Genomic DNA, 17,178 nt, shown 5'->3' with positions numbered 1-17,178 from the left:
CATCCATTTGTGATATTCTGAGTTGGACGTCCTTTCTAAAATGCCCCCTCCACACCACCAGTATCCCTATTCAGATTCTTTGGTTGTAGTGAGGGCCTAATACTGGTGCCAGTGGGAGTTAGGGATGGTTTTTTTTTTTTTTTTTTAATTTTGGAATAGCAATTGCTGCCATTTCTTAACAAAATTGCAAACAAACATTTATAAGAAGAACAAAACAAAAGGAAATTATAAAAACAAAATGAAAAAAAAAAAGCCCCTCAGAAATGATACAGGAAGCTAACTAAAAAACATTTTTTTCCTGCACACACCAAAGAGTGGAGTGGAGGAGTGGCCTAGTGGTTAGGGTGGTGGACTTTGGTCCTGGGGAACTGAGTTTGATTCCCACTTCAGGCACAGGCAGCTCCTGGTGACTCTGGGCAAGTCACTTAACCCTACATTGCCCCATGTAAACCACAATGAGCCTACCCTGAGGGGGATAGCTTTAGGGCAGGAATTTGGACCAACCAGATGTGTGTCTCTCTTGAGTCAGATGGAGCTGATTCAGGGACTCTTTTACTAAGCCATGGTAAAAAGTAGCCTGCGGCAGTGTGAGTACGTCTTTTGGGCATGCACTGGGCCAGTTTTTGCCGCATCCTTTTTGCTGCATTTTTTAAGGGGCTGGAAAAAGGACATGCAGCAAAATAAAAACCATTGCATGTCCATTTTCGGTCTGAGACCTTACCACCACCCATTGAATTAGCGGTAAGGTCTGTAAAACTTCGCAGCCCCGGGGTGAGCCGAAATGCAGTCCCCCACTGGCCCGAGTCTTGTAAAACTGCCTGGCACAGCTGCTGTCCTCCCTGTGCAGCTTAAAAAAAATTTGTCAGTCCACTGGGAAGTTCCTTGGACAAGGTAAAGTAAATATTGTAATCCACAAGGTAAAAAAATATATACCAGGCCAACAATCTCTCCCCTTTAGACTTCAGCCAGTTCACCTGTTTCTCCAGCACAGCTGCACCTCTGTTTGTTTCAAACTCACCACTCCCTTGCTAACTGGTAAGAGGAGTGGAAGAATCCCACCCTTCTTTCACAGCTCCAACTCCTGACAACCTCCCACACAATCCTGGTTGAAACAAGTATTCCTCAAATCCCCCTCTGGGATAGCCACCTTCTTCCCTCTCTCACCAAGCTCCCAAACCAGGCTCCTACATGCTTTTTAAACTCTCTACCTTTGTTTTTTGCTAGAGAAGAGATATCCATGGGCTCCTCTTGTTCACTCTCCTCCCTCTCTGCCGCCTCTTGCCACTCCATGGGTTCCTCTATCCACCTGCCTCCCAGCTGCTCCTCATTTCCCTGATTAGACCTGCTCAGAGCCTCCTCCTTTCCCCTAGCTCTCCGGGATGGGTATTGCAAGCCACCCTCACCAGTCCTTCCCTGGGTTACCTCTGAGGGCTGCTGGGAATGGTAGTCCCTGATCCTAGTGTGTGGTTCTCTCAGAGGCTGCTGGGAATTGTAGTCCCTGATCCTAGTGTGTGGTTCTCTCAGGGGTTGTTGGGAGTTGTAATCTTTACCTTTCCTCCACCCCTCCGGGGAAAGTGATCCACTACTTTCCCTGACAGGCTGGGTCCTCGAAGGACGGAACCGGGTCAGCCCTCGCCCACGGTCCGGCTTTGTTCCCCCTCCGGGTGCTCTACTCTCCCTCCCGTCCTCGTACCCTTCACAGGTCCCACGACATACCCGGGCAGTAGGCACGCAGCGCGTGTCCACTGCCATTTATCGCCAGGTAAGCGACACGCAGTAGAAAATAGAAAATATTTTCTACTGCATGTTTTTGGTGTGTGCCATATTCAGAATTACCGCCCTGGACACGCGGTAGCTGGGCAGTAATGCTGATCTGACATGCGCTGGACGCGCGTAAGTCCTTACGTGCCTTTGTAAAAGGGCCCCTCAGTTTTCTCTGGATAAAATATCACTCTGCCCCAAAACACATCTAATGCCCCTTTCACAGGGGTTAAATTCTATCTGGCAATAATTAGTGTAGCTGCTGTTTGCTTTTTTGAACAATAAAACTGTACTAAAACGTGTGTTAAATGTGTTTTAAAAATATAGTGCACTTTTAGCTGCTTCATACATAATTAACTACTACTAACGAAGTAACTTTATGATATATATAGCGCAGTGGTTTACATTAAGTACATTTGCTGTCTGTAAAACCAGGCGATGAGAAGTTGGATTGAGCATAGTTACTGTATTACATAATGATATGTTTTCCTATCTTCTGTTATTAGAGCAAGACACACTGGGTGTCGTGTAGTGGGAAGGGGTGTGGTCAGGGCCGGTCTTAGGCCGAGGCGACCGAGGCGGCCGCATAGGGCCCCGCGCTTAGGGGGGCCCCGCGCGCCGCGCCTCAGTCAGCCTTGACCTAGTTCTGCCCGGGGATCGCCGCCGCTCGTCCGAACTGCCCGCCCTCTTCTCTCCCCCACGATCGATCCCTTTCCTTTTTTGCTTTTAAATTTACCTCCAGTCCGGCAGCGTCAGTGAAAGCGCTCCCAGTAAAAGCGCTTCTCTTCGCTGTGTCCAGAAGAAGGCGGGACACAGCGAAAAGAAGCGCTTTTACTGGGAGCGCTTTCACTGACGCTGCCGGACTGGAGGTAAATTTAAAAGCAAAAAAGGAAAGGGATCGATCGTGGGGGAGAGAAGAGGGCGGGCAGGGGAAAGAGGGACATGGATGGGATGGCAGGGCTCAGGGAGAGAGGGGAATTCCTGGATACACGGGTGAATGGAGGGGGGCAGGGGAGAGAGGAACAGATGGGAGGGCAGGGCCCAGGGAGAGGAGAAATTGCTGGAAATGGAGGGGAAGGGAGAGCGGAGAATTACTGGATGTGGATGGAGGAGGGAAGGGCAGAGAGGGCCAAGGATGGACTTGGATAGGATGGCAGGACCCAGGGAGAGGAGAAATTGCTGGAAATGGAGGGGAGGGGAGAGAGGAGAATTGCTGGATGTGGATGGAGGCGGGAAGGGCAGAGAGGGCCAAGGATGGACTTGGATGGGATGGCAGGGCCCAGGGAGAGGAGAAATTGCTGGAAATGGAGTGGAGGGGAGAGAGGAGAAATGCTGGATGTGGATGGAGGGAAAATTGTTGAATTTAAGGGCTGGATCGGAACACTTTGAAGGCAGATGCTGAAACTGGAGAAAGGATAGGGACAGGGGGCTACAGATGGTAGACAGAACACATAAGGACACAGGAGGATGGTGGACATGGTGAGAGAAAAAATATCAAACGGAAAGAAGACACTGCATAAAACAGAAGACACTGGGACCAAAGCGAATAGAAAAACTAAATGATCAGACAACAAAGGTAGACAAAAAGTATTTTATTCAGAATTTATTAATTGGAATATGTCAGCTTTTAGAAATGTGCATCTGTGATATTTTGCATGTAAGTTTCAATTTTTCTAGTATTGCTGCATGCTGAGTCTGACTTCTTGAGGTAGCTTTCCATTCAGTATTTAGTCCTTCATATTTGTTGTCTCATGTGTTTTTCATGTGTGATCAAGGTACAGTATCCTGCTAGCGTGTAGTATTTGCAGCCCTTTTTTTTTCACATGGTAGTGTATTGGTGTTTTAGAGCCTGGTGTAATTACAGTTCTGCCTTTCCATGCATAAGGTTGTAGCTCGTCCTGTCCTTGGAATTAGTGCTGTTATGGTTTGGTAAGGTTCTGACTGTGTTTTTGCACAAGTTTGTGTATAGTGTTTTGCAGTGGAGAGATTGTGTGTCCGCACCTCTGACCCTCCCGGGGTTATGAGAATTGGAACTACTAATTGTGGACTTGAACTGAATAATTTCTTGGGAGGTGGGGTTTCATGATAGCATTGTGCTTATTATTTCAATCAGTTTTTCTGTACAAGTTTAGCTTCATTTGTCTTTATTTGAAATTTCATAAATAGAAAATTTTCTAAAAATTGAATAATCTTATCAATGGGTGGGGCGGGGCTAGGATGGGGCCCCACCAAATTGGTCTGCATAGGGCCCCGCACTTGCTAAGACCGGCCCTGGGTGTGGTGAATGTGGCTCTGTACAATTGCAGGGTATATGAGGGTGGGGAAGGGTGTTTAAGTGGAGTGAATGTGTCTGTGTGTGCTGGGGGGGTTGTTATGTGTGTACAGGAGAATATGAATATATGTTTGTCTGTGTGGGGGAAGTATGTGAAAGGAGATGTGTGTTGCAGAATGTTTTAACAAAAGAGCATGTTATCCACCCTGAGCTATTACACTGGTTAAGAGGAATATAAATGTGTGGTTAAACTAAATTAAAAATTGCCATACTGGAGCAAAACAGAAGTCCATCTAGCATAATATCCTGTTTCTAACAGTGGCTGATCGAGGTCACAAGTACCTGGCAGAGTCCAAGAAATTAGCAAGATTTCATGCTACTTACTCTACTTTGTACCTTTTTATAATTCTGCTATATCTTTTTGAGATGTGATGACTATAATCACCTATAATGCTCAAGGTGCAGTCGCATCATGGAGTATTACAGAGGCATTATAATTTCCTCTTTATACCTTTCCTAATAATTCCTTACATTGTTTTTTTTTTTCAGCTGTTGACACGCACTGAGCAGAAGATTTCAACATACTAGCATAATAAGTGATGGCAAATAAAAACCTGAACGGTCCATCCAGTCTGCCCAATGGCCACACTCATTATCAATTCTACTACTACTAATCATTTCTATAGTGCTACAAGACCTGTAAGAGACAGTCCCTGCGCGACAGAACTTACAATCTAATCAAGACAGACAAACAGGACAAATAATGGATAAGGGAATTACTTAAGGTGCGAATTATAAAACAGACATGGGTACTGAACAAGTGAATAGGAGTTAAGAGTTAAAAGCACCTCAAAAAGGCAGGCTTGTAGCCTAGATCTGAATATGGCCAGAGATGGAGCTAGACATATTGACTCAGGAAGTCTATTCCAGGCATATGGTGCAGCAAGATAAAATGAACCGAGTATGGAGTTGGCAGTAGAGGAGAAGGGTACAGATTAGAGAAATATACCCAATGAACGGAGTTCCCGGGGAGGAGTGTAGGGAGAGATAAAAGTGGAGAGGTACCGAGGAGCTGCAGAGTGAATGCATTTGTAAGTCAATAAGAGGAGTATGAACTGTATGCGGAAACAGACAGGGAGCCAATGAAGTGACTTGAGGAGAGGGAAAATATGAGCATACTGACACTGGCAGAATATGTCGTGCAGCAGCATTTTGAACAGATTGAAAGGGAGACAGATGGCTTAGTAGGAGACCTGTGAGAAGCAAGTTGCAGTAGTCTAAGCTAGAGGTGATATGAGTGTGGATAAGGGTTTTGGTAGTGTGATCAGAAAGGAAGGGACAAATTTTGGTGGTATTATAGAGAAAGAAACGACAGGTTTTAGCAGTCTGTTGGATATATACGGAGAAAGAGAGGGAGGAGTCAATGATAACCCCAAGATTACAAGCTGATGAGGCAAGGAGAATGAGAGTGTTATCCACAGAGATAGAGAATGGGGGAAGAGGAGAGGTGGTTTTAGGGGGAAAGATAAGAAGCTTAGTCTTGGCCATGTTTAGTTTTAGATTAAATCAACAATGAATGTGATGCTATATGTTTGATCATGGTCTTTCTTTGGTATTTCTGGAACATAGTCCACAGAAGTCCACTAGTCTCTGTCTTTATATTCCAAATACTTGAGTGCCATCAAAGCCCACTCCAGCCTATCTGAATCTGTCTTGTCATTTGCAGGACCCAGACCGTAAAAGTCTGCCCATCACTGTCCTCAGTTTCAGCTACTGAAGTTGCGGTTGAAGCCCTTTCCAGCCCATCCTTAACTGGATTGCCATAAACAGACCTACAAAGTCTGCCCGGCACTGGCCTTAGTTCATCACAGCCGGAGTTGCCATCTAAGCATTACTCACACATCCACACACATGCTGCCATTTAAGGTTTTTTTTAATACCATCTATTTTCTTATTAGAGATTCTCTGTGTTCATCCCATGCCTTTTTGAATTCTGTCACTGTTTTTGTCTCTTCCTTCGGAGGGCATTCCAGGCATCAACTACCCTCTTAGTGAAAAAGCATTTCTTGACATTACTTCTAAGTCTACCACCCTGCAACCTCAGCACATGTCCTCTAGTTTTACCATTTCCTCTTCTCTGGAAAAGATTTGTTTCTATATTAATACCTTTCAAATATTTAATCGTCTGTATCATATCTCCCCTGACCCTTCCTTCCTCTAGAATATACTTAATCAGGTCATCCAGTTTCTTCTCACATGTCTTTTGGCACAAGACCCATATCATTTTTGTTGCCTTCCTCTGTACAGCTTCTACTCTTTTTACATTTTTAGCAAGACATGGCCTCCAAAACTGAACACAGTACTTCAGGTAGGGCCTCACCAGTGACTTGTACAGGAGCATCAACACCTCCTTTCTTCTGCTGGTTACTTCTCTCTCGATGTAGCCTAGCATCATCCTGGTTATGGCCACTGCCTTGTCACATTGTTTAGTTGCTTTAAGATCCCCAGACACCATCATCCCAAGGTCCCTCTCCTTGTTTGTGCATATCAGCCTCTCACATCCTAGGACATATGGTTCCCTTGGATTTCTACTCCCCAGATGCATCACTCTACACTTCTTTGCACTGAATTTTAATTGCCAAAAATTAAACTATTCTTCTAACTTTTGCAGATCCCTTTTCATGTTTTCTACGCCCTCTGGGGTGCCCACTCTATTACAAACCTTGGTATCATCTGAAAAAAGGCAAACCTTACCTTTTAACCCTTCAGCAATGTCGCTGATAAATATATTGAACAGAATTGGCCCCAGCACCGATCCTTGAGGCACTCCGTTACTCAACTTTCCTTCCTCCGAGTGAATTCCATTGACCACCATCCTCTGGCATCTGTCCTTCAGTTTCTAATCCAGTTCACCACTTTGGGTTCCAAATTCAACCTCTCAAGTTTATTTAAGAACCTCCTATGAGGAACCGTGTCAAAGGCTTTGCTGAAATCCAAATAGATTACATCTAGTGCAAGTCCTTAGTCTAATTCTCTGATTGCCCAGTCAAAGAATTCAATCAGATTCGTTTGGCACAATTTACCTTTGGTAAAACCATGTTGCCTCAGATCTTGTAACTCATTGGATTCCAGGAAATTCACTATCTTTTCCTTCAGCAACACTTCCATTAATTTTCCAATATCTGAAGTGAGGCTTACGGGCCTGTAGTTTCCCCACTTCTTCTCTATCACAACAATGACCCCTAAATCCTTTTCCTCAGTGGTGACTCCTAATGTGGACCCTACATCATGTAACTTTAATCTGGATTATTCTTCCCAATGTGCTTCACTTTACAGTTGTCCATAATACATTTCATCTGCTATTTGGTTGCCCAGCCTTCCATTCTCATAAGGTCCTCCTTCAAGTTCTCACAGTCTGCAGGTAATTTAACAACTCTGAAGAAATTTGTGCCATCAGCAAATCTGATGACCACTCATCATTATAGGGATTGAGTGTGGGGAGGCCCATAAGAGTTTCTTTGTGAGGACAGTGTGTGGGATTCTGTATCACTCATACCCTCCCCCCATATACTTTTGTTCCCTTGTTACTCCCTCCCTTTCCTCAATCCCTTCCCATGTTCCCCTTTCCCTTCATTTTTCCTCTTCCCTCCCCTTTCTCATCCCCCTTCTAAATTCTCCTATTCTGTTCCCCTCTTATCTTGCAGGTCTCCTCCCCTGGTATTGTGAATTTCTCCGTGTCACTGAACTGAACTTCATACCAGTGCTCTGTGTAGTGAGTGGCTGCACATTCATACATGCATTAATGCATGTGGCTGGAGGGTGAAGATAAACAAAAAATGGACACATCATTTATAACAAGTGCTCTCTCTGAACCAAAATGCACTAAAAACTGTTATTACGAAAACAAGGGTTTAAAAAACCTGCTTGATTTGGGTTTTGTTTTAGTCTGCAGATCTCTGGTCCAGGAACACCAGAGCTGATATCCCCAGACCTGGGACACTCATACCTGGTACTCATGTATTCAAGGACCTCTGGATCCAACACCCTCTGACCTGAGACCCCTGGCCCCAAGATCCCAGGATCTCCAAGGCCTTCTGACCTGCAAATCTTTAGGTGAGACCTTCACGCCCAAATAGTCCAAATCTGAGCATGCCAGACCCAAGACCTTGAGACAGAACCCATGAATTCAACCCAAGAATTCAACTCTTACAAACCTGCCCCCACTCAATACACCTACACGACCTCATAGATTCACGACCTCCCACTAAACCCTACCTGCCAATCAGGAAAACCCACACACCAGGCACTCCCTGTCTTAACCAAACCAGGTCCACTGAAGAACTCTCCTCCCCACAAGACAACCTCATTTTCCTTCTGGCTTGCATTTTCACCTGTATTTCTTTTATCCTGTTGACACTGGAATCTCATTTCTCCGAGCTCACAGGTGGGATGGAGGGGGGCTTACTTCAGTTAACGTGACCTGGATATAATATGAGATGGTTCAGAGACTCTGTACACAGTATTTCAGGTCTCTAGGAAGGGGCAGTGGGAGACAGGTAGGAAATGTTTCCACTAAAAGAACCAAAGCTGGAGCTTTCTTCATTGTGATTAGTCTCAAAACAACAAGTAGAGCTGTTCTTACACTTATATAATAGTAACATAAACCCATTGCTGTCACGTTATTTTTCACTTCATAATCACCAGTGTTAAGAGAGATTATGTGCACCAGAATGTATGATTTTGCAAAATGACAGCTATGACAAATGCACTTTTCACACATTCTTAATAAGCAGAAAGTTACCTTGCAATCTAAGCAATCACTTGACTTGGCCTTTGGCAGCAGTGTAACAGCAAAAAGATGATACCTGAGTGTTCCCCAGAGGGCTGCTCTGCAACTAAGGAGGGAAATTGGATTCGGGCTTGGTTTGCTTACTGACAGGTTACATAGTAACATAGCAACTGACGGCATAGCCCACATCATCCATCCAAGTCTTCCTAACAAGATGACCAGAGTTGTACCTGCTGCACTCTGCAGGTTACACCCCTCTAGGTCCTGTTTAAAGTGTGAAGGTCATTTCACTTTTGCTTTGATTCCAACCTCTTTCTATATGATATATAGGGAGCCTATATATTCATCAAATGCATTTTTGAATTGTTTGACTGGTTTTGTCCCCAGATCAGATCAAATTCAGGCAAACTACACTACAAGTCCCAGAATGCACTGTGCACATTGTCTCACACTTGGGTAATTGTGAACATCTGTTTCCGTGACTCAGGTGCCTGTCAGGTAGTCCAGTGAAAGTCAGTACTGGGGCAGAGCCTTTCTTTTCTCACCCTCTCAGGTAAGTTAACGATTTCTCATACCTATTCCCTTCCATAACTGTTTCCTCGGAGATTTCCATGCCACTACATGCTGGTCTCTTGAACACTCGCTCATTATGTTGGAAGTCGTAATTTATCAATGACCTTTTCTGGAGCATAAATTGGACTTTCTCTGCATTACAGAAATTTGGCTCACAGACTGACCTTTTTCACTTGGAATAGTCCTGTCCTCCCAGCTTTAACTTTATCTATTTGAATAGATTTCGTAAACATGGTGGTGAACTAACTATTCTTTTCGTTTCCCTCAACTTTACTGTGTTGCATCAATATTCCTCCCCAACTCTTGAAGCAATGGCTTTGACCATGCACCCACAATTATCTCCTATAATGCTTCCTGTGGTATACTTACCCCACCTATCTCCCATGCATCCTTGCAGACTCTCTATGACGTTCTTTCCCCCTGTCTCATTGTTCCTTCACCTCACATCATCATGGGTGACTTCAACATTTATGTTCTGAACTATGATAATGCCATTACCTCTGATTTTCTTTCATTTTTTTCTGAGACTAATCCGACACAACATGCATCCTCTATTACACATAATGCAGATCACACATTAGACCTCATTATTACATTTGCACTTTGAACTCCTCTCTTTATCTCTAGTTCTCCTACTTCCTGGTCTGACTGTTTCCTTGAAAGAACAAAAAGGAGTGGGGGAGGACTAATCTAATTCCAACACAGGGGTAACTTAGTCTAAAATGGGAAAAAAAAATCTAAAATACAATGGACTTAACATAAAGGGTGTTCAGTAAAAAATTCCAAAATACATATGTCAAGTGGTCTCAACACAGTTCTGCATTTTGGCGCACAAGTGGCTGCCTCAGGAGTCAACTAGTCTGTAAAATATGACAAGCATATGTACATTTTAAAACAGCAAGTACATTCTAATGTTCATTTAATTATAATGAGAAAATAAACCATGTAATATCGGATATAAAATACTACAAACATAGCACCAACTCTCAACATAATATCATGGATATAAAAACTATCTATAAGTATATAGCAACATGCAAATAGGTGGGAAAATGTGGGTTACAAATGCAGCAAATAAATAAGTGAAGACAGCACTATCTGCTTTCTTCTATTTTAGCAGGGAATATTTCCAGCTCTCCTACACTGGCCCAGTGACCTTAGGTTCCATTCTCAATAAATCTGCCAAAAAGACTTTTCCAGCAAGGACCTCCTTCACCACTCCAACCAGCAGCAGAAAGAATTCATCTGAGCCTCAATCAAAGTGCGTTACTATTAATACAGTCTAATTAATAATTCAGACTTTCTAGCAATATTTATTTTCTGGCATATTTCCCTTGTGTAAAATCCCTAAAATCACCTTCTAAATTATTCTATTTCCTGTATTGTAAATAAACATTATTGGTACAAATCTGATCCTTATGTTCTGAGCACATTCCTTAAATATTATATAGTACAGGTTAATGCAGTGCCCCAAATATATATATATATATATATATATATATATATATATATATATATATATATATATCCTTTAATCACTTTCAGCGGGAAGAGATTCCCCTGGAAATGGCCGCTCACCAATCCCCATGATTAGCGCACAGCCATTTCCTTTAAAAAAAAAACAACCCAGCCTTTTACCCACTGTGGTAAAAGGGGGTCTCAGCACGCATCAAAAACACATGCCAACACTACCACAGGCCCCCTTTTACCGCAGCGTGGTAAAAGGGCCCTAACAGATCTCACTTCTGATCACTTTATTGCATCTTGTGATATATTTCCCGCAGACTATACAGCTCTTTCTTTAGACTCAGTCATTCACATGGGATGTTAATGTATCCTCTGTTCTTGATAAAACTGTCTCACCACTCCCTATCCATGCCTTTCAAGACAACACCTCCTGAAGCTTCAGCTGCGCAATCACAAATGTAGATGATGTAAGTTTAGGCTTTTATCAGACCTTGCCTTCTTTGAAGACACAGATTCCCAATACAGAACTGTGGCATTGTCAGCTAAATTAGAGTACTATTTTTCCCTATCCCAGCGTGATACTAATCATTTGCAGTTACTACTACTAATCATTTCTATAGTGCTACTAGATGTACGCAGCGCTGTACATATTATATGCAGGTACTTTTTCTGTCCCTAGAGGGCTCACAATCTAAGTTTTTGTATATGGGACAATGGAGGGTTAAGTGACTTGCCCAAGGTCACAAGGAGCTGCAGTGGGAATTGAACCCAGGTTTCCAGGCTCAAAGCCTGCTGCACTAACCATTAGGCTACTCCTCATAAGAAACTCAGTCAGGCCATCAGTTCCTCTCAACATGTTTCAGTATCTTCAAATTTAGATGCATATGCTTTGCTGTTGCATTTATTATGAAAGTTGAGGAGATAAAAAGACTCTATTCCACCCCCTTCCTCCCCTCCTGTTGAGTCCTCTCCAGTGTTCAACAAAACTGCTAGCTTTAGCACACTGTCTTGCTTTAAGTTACCAACCCACTCTGATGTGCTAAAGGTAATTTTCAATGCAAATTCTACCACACCTCCTAGTGATCTGATTCCCACTTATTTCTTGCAACAAGGCAGTACCTCCTTGATCTTTTACATCCATACCATGATACTTTCCAGTCTTTGTTCTGGTTACTTTCCAGTACAATAATAGGTGATTTTCAATTACCCCAATACTGACTGGATGTTACATCAGGGAGCATTAGGGAGGTAAAGGTCCTAGACATAACCACTTCTTGGAGAAAGTGGTCCAAGAACCGACAAAAGGGGGAGCTATTTTAGATCTAGTCCTTAGTGGAATGCAAGGCATAGTACAAGAAGTTACAGTGTTGGATCCACTGGGAAACAATGATCATAACATGATAAAATTTGAGCTGATATATGGAGTGAAGTCACTAAGGAAATCTACTGTAGCAGCATTTAATTTTTGAAAGGGCAACTATGATAAAATGAAGAAAATGGTTAAAAAGAAGCTGAAAGAATTGGCTGCAAAGATTAGGACTTTAAGGTGTGGGAGTCAAAACATGTGTTGATGCTACTGCATGCCCCCTTTTACTGCAGTTTGGTAAAAGGGGCCCTAAATTCTTACGAAAAGAAAAATAACTGAAAGAAGTTTGGAATTCAATAGGAAGTGAAAGCCAAAAGTGAGGAGCCTGAAAACAGAAAGACATTTCTAGGATCTGTTTATATCTAATACCTAAAAATGAAGGTAACAAACATAATGGATCCCTAACTCTCGGAGCTCCAGAAAGAAAGGGAAAAGAAACCAAGTAAAAAAAATAGTCTGGAGATGACCCATCAAACATTTTAAAAATTAAATAAGCTAACTTAAATAAAGCCCTAAAATAAATTGGAAGCCAATGTAGGGAGCAAAGAGCTGCAGTCGTACCATCAGATTTTTTGAGGCTCAAAAATAACAACAAGAATCTTAGAAGATAAATCAATTTTAAGGGATAAGTCACTAGACTCTGGGAGGAAATCAGGAATAGAGGCACCCTTATGAGCTAGCCAGAGTAACTTTAACCTTTTTTCAGCCTTTAATTTAAAACCATGAATCGAGCTATAATGTTTAACCATAATAATGCAATTAGTCTCTTTCAGAATAATATCAGACGAGGTCTCACTAACTGAAGATTGGAGAGTGGTCAATTTAAAGCCTATTTTAAAAAGGTTTCCAGAGGTGATATGGGAAATTACAGACTGGTAACCCTGACCAGTGCCGGTAAAAATAGTGGAAACAGTTATTAAGAATAAAATTATAGAACACAGACAAACATGGTTTAATGGGACGAAGTCAGCATAGATTCAACCAATGGAAGTCTTGCCTCACCAATTTGCTTCATTTTGTTGGAGGTGTGAATAAACATGTGGATAAAGGTGAGCCAGTTGATGTAATATATGTAGATTTTCAGAAAGCTTTTGAGAAAGTTCCTCATGAGAGACTTCTGAGAAAATTTTAAAAATCATGGGATAGGAGGCAATGTTTTTCTGTGGATTAGGAATTGGTTATTGGTCAGAAAACAGAAGGTAGGGTTAAATGGCCATTTTTCTCAATGGAGGAGAGTGAATAGTGGAGTGCTGCAGGGATATGTACAGGGACCGGTGTTATTTAGCATATTTATAAATGATCTGGAAATTGAAATGAAAAGTGAGGTGATTACATTTACAGATGACACAAAACTATTCAACGTTGTCAAAACACATGCGGACTGTGAAAAATTGCAGAAACACCTTAGGAAACTGGAAGACTGGGCATCCAAATGGCAGATGAAATTTAATGTAGACAAATGCAAACTGATGCACATTGGGAATAATAATCCGAATCATAGTTACCTGATGCTAGGGTACACCTGAGGAGTAGACACCCAAGAAAAAGATCTAGATGTAATTGAAGACAATATACTGAAATCTGCCCAGTGTGCAGTGGCAGCCAAAAAAAGCAAACAAGATGCTAGGAATTATTAGAAAAAGGATGATAAATGCCTCTTTATCGTTCCATGGTGCAACCTCACCTTGAGTATTGCATTCAGTTCCGGTCACGATATCTCAAAAAAGATGTAGTGAAATTAGAAAAGGTTCAAAGAAGAGCAACAAAAATGATAACGGGGATGGAACACCTCTCATTTGAAGAAAGGCTAAAGAGGTTAGGGAAAGAAATGGCTGAGGGGGGATATCATTGAGGCCTACAAAATCCTGAGTGGTATAGAATGGGTAAAAATGAATTGATTTTTTTTTCACTCTTTCAAAAAGTATAAAGACCAGGGGACAGTTGATGAAATTACATGGAAATACTTTTAAAACAAAAAGGAGGAAATATTTTTTCACTCAAAGGATAGTTAAGCTGTAGAACTCGATGCTGGAGGATGTGGTAACGGTGGTTAACATAACTGGGTTTGAAAAGGGTTTGGACAAGTTCCCGGAGGAAAAGTCCATAGTTGGGTTATTGAGATAGACATGGAAGTCACTGCTTGCTCTGAGATTAGTAGCATGGAATGTTGCCACTATTTGGGTTTCTGCCAGGTGTTGGAAACAAGATACTGAGCTAGACGGACCATTGGTCTGACCCGGTATGGCTGTTCTTATATTTGATATAGAATATAAGGAGATGACATACAGTTCTTTTTCAGAAGTGATAAATCAATAGCAGATAGTATTGAAGAACTGTGTTTATATTTGAGAGGTAATCACTTGAAACTGAATATGTCAAAGAAGCAAGTGATGGTTCTGTTAGGATGTGCTGTCCCAGATGTACCTGAATCCTTTTTCACTGATGGATGTGAGATTAAAATTGTAAAGAAATTACATAATTTAGGGGATCCAGCTTTGAGTATGAAAGATATGTTAAAAAGATAACTGGTACTATTTTTTTATGAAACTGAAGCTATCAGCGATTTTTTTTGACAGTAGAAAATTTTAGGCTAGTAGTTCAAAGCATGGTATTACCACTTTTTGACTATTTTGATTGGATTACCTAAAGGACACGGAGAGTTTTGCAAATTACTCATCCTGGATTTTCTTTCTATTAAGGCGTTTTGGCAATATTTCTCCTATGCTGATGAAAAGTTGCATTGGTTGCAGATAGAATTTCAGGATCAATGTAAAATGTTATTGCTTGTGTTTAAAGTGGTAAGAAATGCTGTACCATCAGTTATTTCTGCCAATTTACATTTATATCACACCAGTGAGATTGTTGAGATCTGTAACATCTAACCTATTTGATGTGCCTTCTTTTTGGGAAGTACTTTTGGAAGAATACAGAGCCTCAGTTTTCTATACTGTAAGACCCAAACTTTGGAACAAGTTACCTCCGCGATTAAGAATGCTCAGATCCCGGAATCAGTGTGTTTTTCAAAATTTTTTTAATCTGCCTTCTCAGAGATCAGTTTTGAGGTTTAAGAAAATAATAAAGGCTTGGTTTTTAGGCAGTATTTTGATTCTTAATGTTTCTGTCGAATTTTGATAGCCTGAAGATTAGTCTTATTGCCATATTTTGAATGGTTTGAGTCTGTTAAGTAAGTTCTTTGAGCAGCCCAGGTATATTGATTACTTGATTAGATGTGTAAATGATTTCATTAAAAGAAAAACAAATTATGTCAATTACATGTTTATGGCGCCTTTGAAAAATGCATAAAAGCTTCTGAATATGGGGCTGACGTGCCTCGTCTTGAAAAAAAAAAAAAGAAGCAAACTTAGGAGGTCTTTCACTAACCATTAGTGCATGTTATCTGCAGCAGGGTCCAAAGGAATAAAATGTGTCCTGTGCCAGAAAATATGCACTAATTATTAGTAAAAGACTCCCTTAGGTGCACTTACATTCCCCATACTAACCCCAGTCTTAGAAATGTTTCCTTATACCAGGCAGTTGAGTATATATTGCAGCATAACTTGCATTCATGTATTCACACGGGTGGGGGGTGGGGGGGGGGATTAATAAAAAGAACAATTCTACAGAGCTTTAGAAAATCACCATCCCTGTGAACAGACCCATTTCTTACTAGTCACACCCTAGGTTTTCTTACCTTGCTGATGTGTTGCTCTAATTGTTCTGCTTTCACTTGTTTCCTGTATTCTCTTCAGTTCTCTCTCTGTGCAGTATGGTGCTCTGTGTACCGACCCTCCCTACCTCCCTGTCTTTTTCCTTTCGGTTCTTCCTTTTTCTTACCTGTCTCTTTGTTCCTCTCTATATTTGTGTAAGTCGTTTTCACTGTCTATATGTATTGTTGTCTCTCCCTCCTCTCACTGTATACCTATCTGGCTCTACACAACGTCACTGCCTGTCGGTGCCTGACAGTACCGCTGGGTTTTTTTTTCTTTATTTATTCTTCAGTCACTACCATTGACTATTCAGTATTCTGCCTTGAAAACAAATGAAAGGGCGGGGAAAACTGGGTAGCCAACTCTCATGTTGCTCAGTCACCTAGTTACATCAGCGGCAGCAGCAGATACATGAGCAGTGATGCCGAGAAAAATAAAAAGGAGGGAGAGAGAAAGAGAGAGAGTGGCTCTGAGGAGGCACAATTCATTATTTATGTGTGGCAAGAGAAGAAATATGACCTCAAGCAACAGGATGGAAGGGAAGCAGGAATAGGTTACTGGATACATCAGTAAAAAAAAAATCCTGGAGAGGGGAAGTGGCTATTTACATGAGCAAAACAAAACTGTTCACTTTGTGCATAATACTAAATGCAATGAGCACACACACAGGGGCGGAGGGGAGGCTGCAATTCTACAATGGGGTGTCTCTCCATATAGCACCTTGAGGATATGCAGTGGGAGCCTATTCTGTAGGTGCCCAGGTTGTATTACAAAACACTAGTGTAATACTAGTGTGCATTATATTTACAGGCCTGCAGTCACACCAACCATAGACCTAGCATAACTGTGGGCACTTAAATGTGGCAGAGATTGCCGTAACTTATAGAATTCTGTAAGTTACACATGTAAGTGGAGTTCTGTTCATGTTCTGCCTATGTATAACCCCCCCCCCCCCCCCCCCCCCCCACACACACACACATTTATACTCCATGTAAGTCACACTATTACAGAGTACAGCTGAGGCACCCTGCTGGCATTTTTGCGGGTTAGTATATACTATGTGTGTAAGTGATACCATTCTATACATTTACATATGTGAGGGGCATGCAAATGAGGTTGCCTAGTTTATAGACTTGCTTTTCAGGGATGTGCATTTGTCTTTTTAAAATGAAAGGACAAAAGAAACCCAGAAATTTATTTTTTTTATCCTTTGTCAACAGTTGTCATGAGCTGGTCTTGAACA

At 41.8% G+C, this 17,178-nt stretch overlaps 1 protein-coding gene across 3 annotated transcripts in view; it reads right to left on the bottom strand.

Moving 5' to 3' along the window:
- LOC115460509 (membrane-spanning 4-domains subfamily A member 15-like) overlaps positions 1–16,175 on the bottom strand; it is a 117,435-nt gene extending 101,260 nt beyond the window's left edge. The window contains exon 1 of one of the 3 annotated variants that reach the window (XM_030190278.1): positions 15,920–16,175. The gene's annotated coding sequence lies outside the window, so the exon portion shown is untranslated. Of the gene's footprint in view, positions 1–1,208; positions 1,288–15,919 lie in introns of those variants that run through there. The other 2 variants (XM_030190280.1, XM_030190281.1) reach the window with 2 other exon arrangements.
- Positions 16,176–17,178: the final 1,003 nt, after the last annotated feature.

Source organism: Microcaecilia unicolor, chromosome 1 (assembly GCF_901765095.1).
Source record: "Microcaecilia unicolor chromosome 1, aMicUni1.1, whole genome shotgun sequence".
In the NCBI taxonomy this organism is placed as follows: domain Eukaryota; kingdom Metazoa; phylum Chordata; class Amphibia; order Gymnophiona; family Siphonopidae; genus Microcaecilia; species Microcaecilia unicolor.
This window is presented reverse-complemented; position numbering and strand designations above follow the sequence as displayed.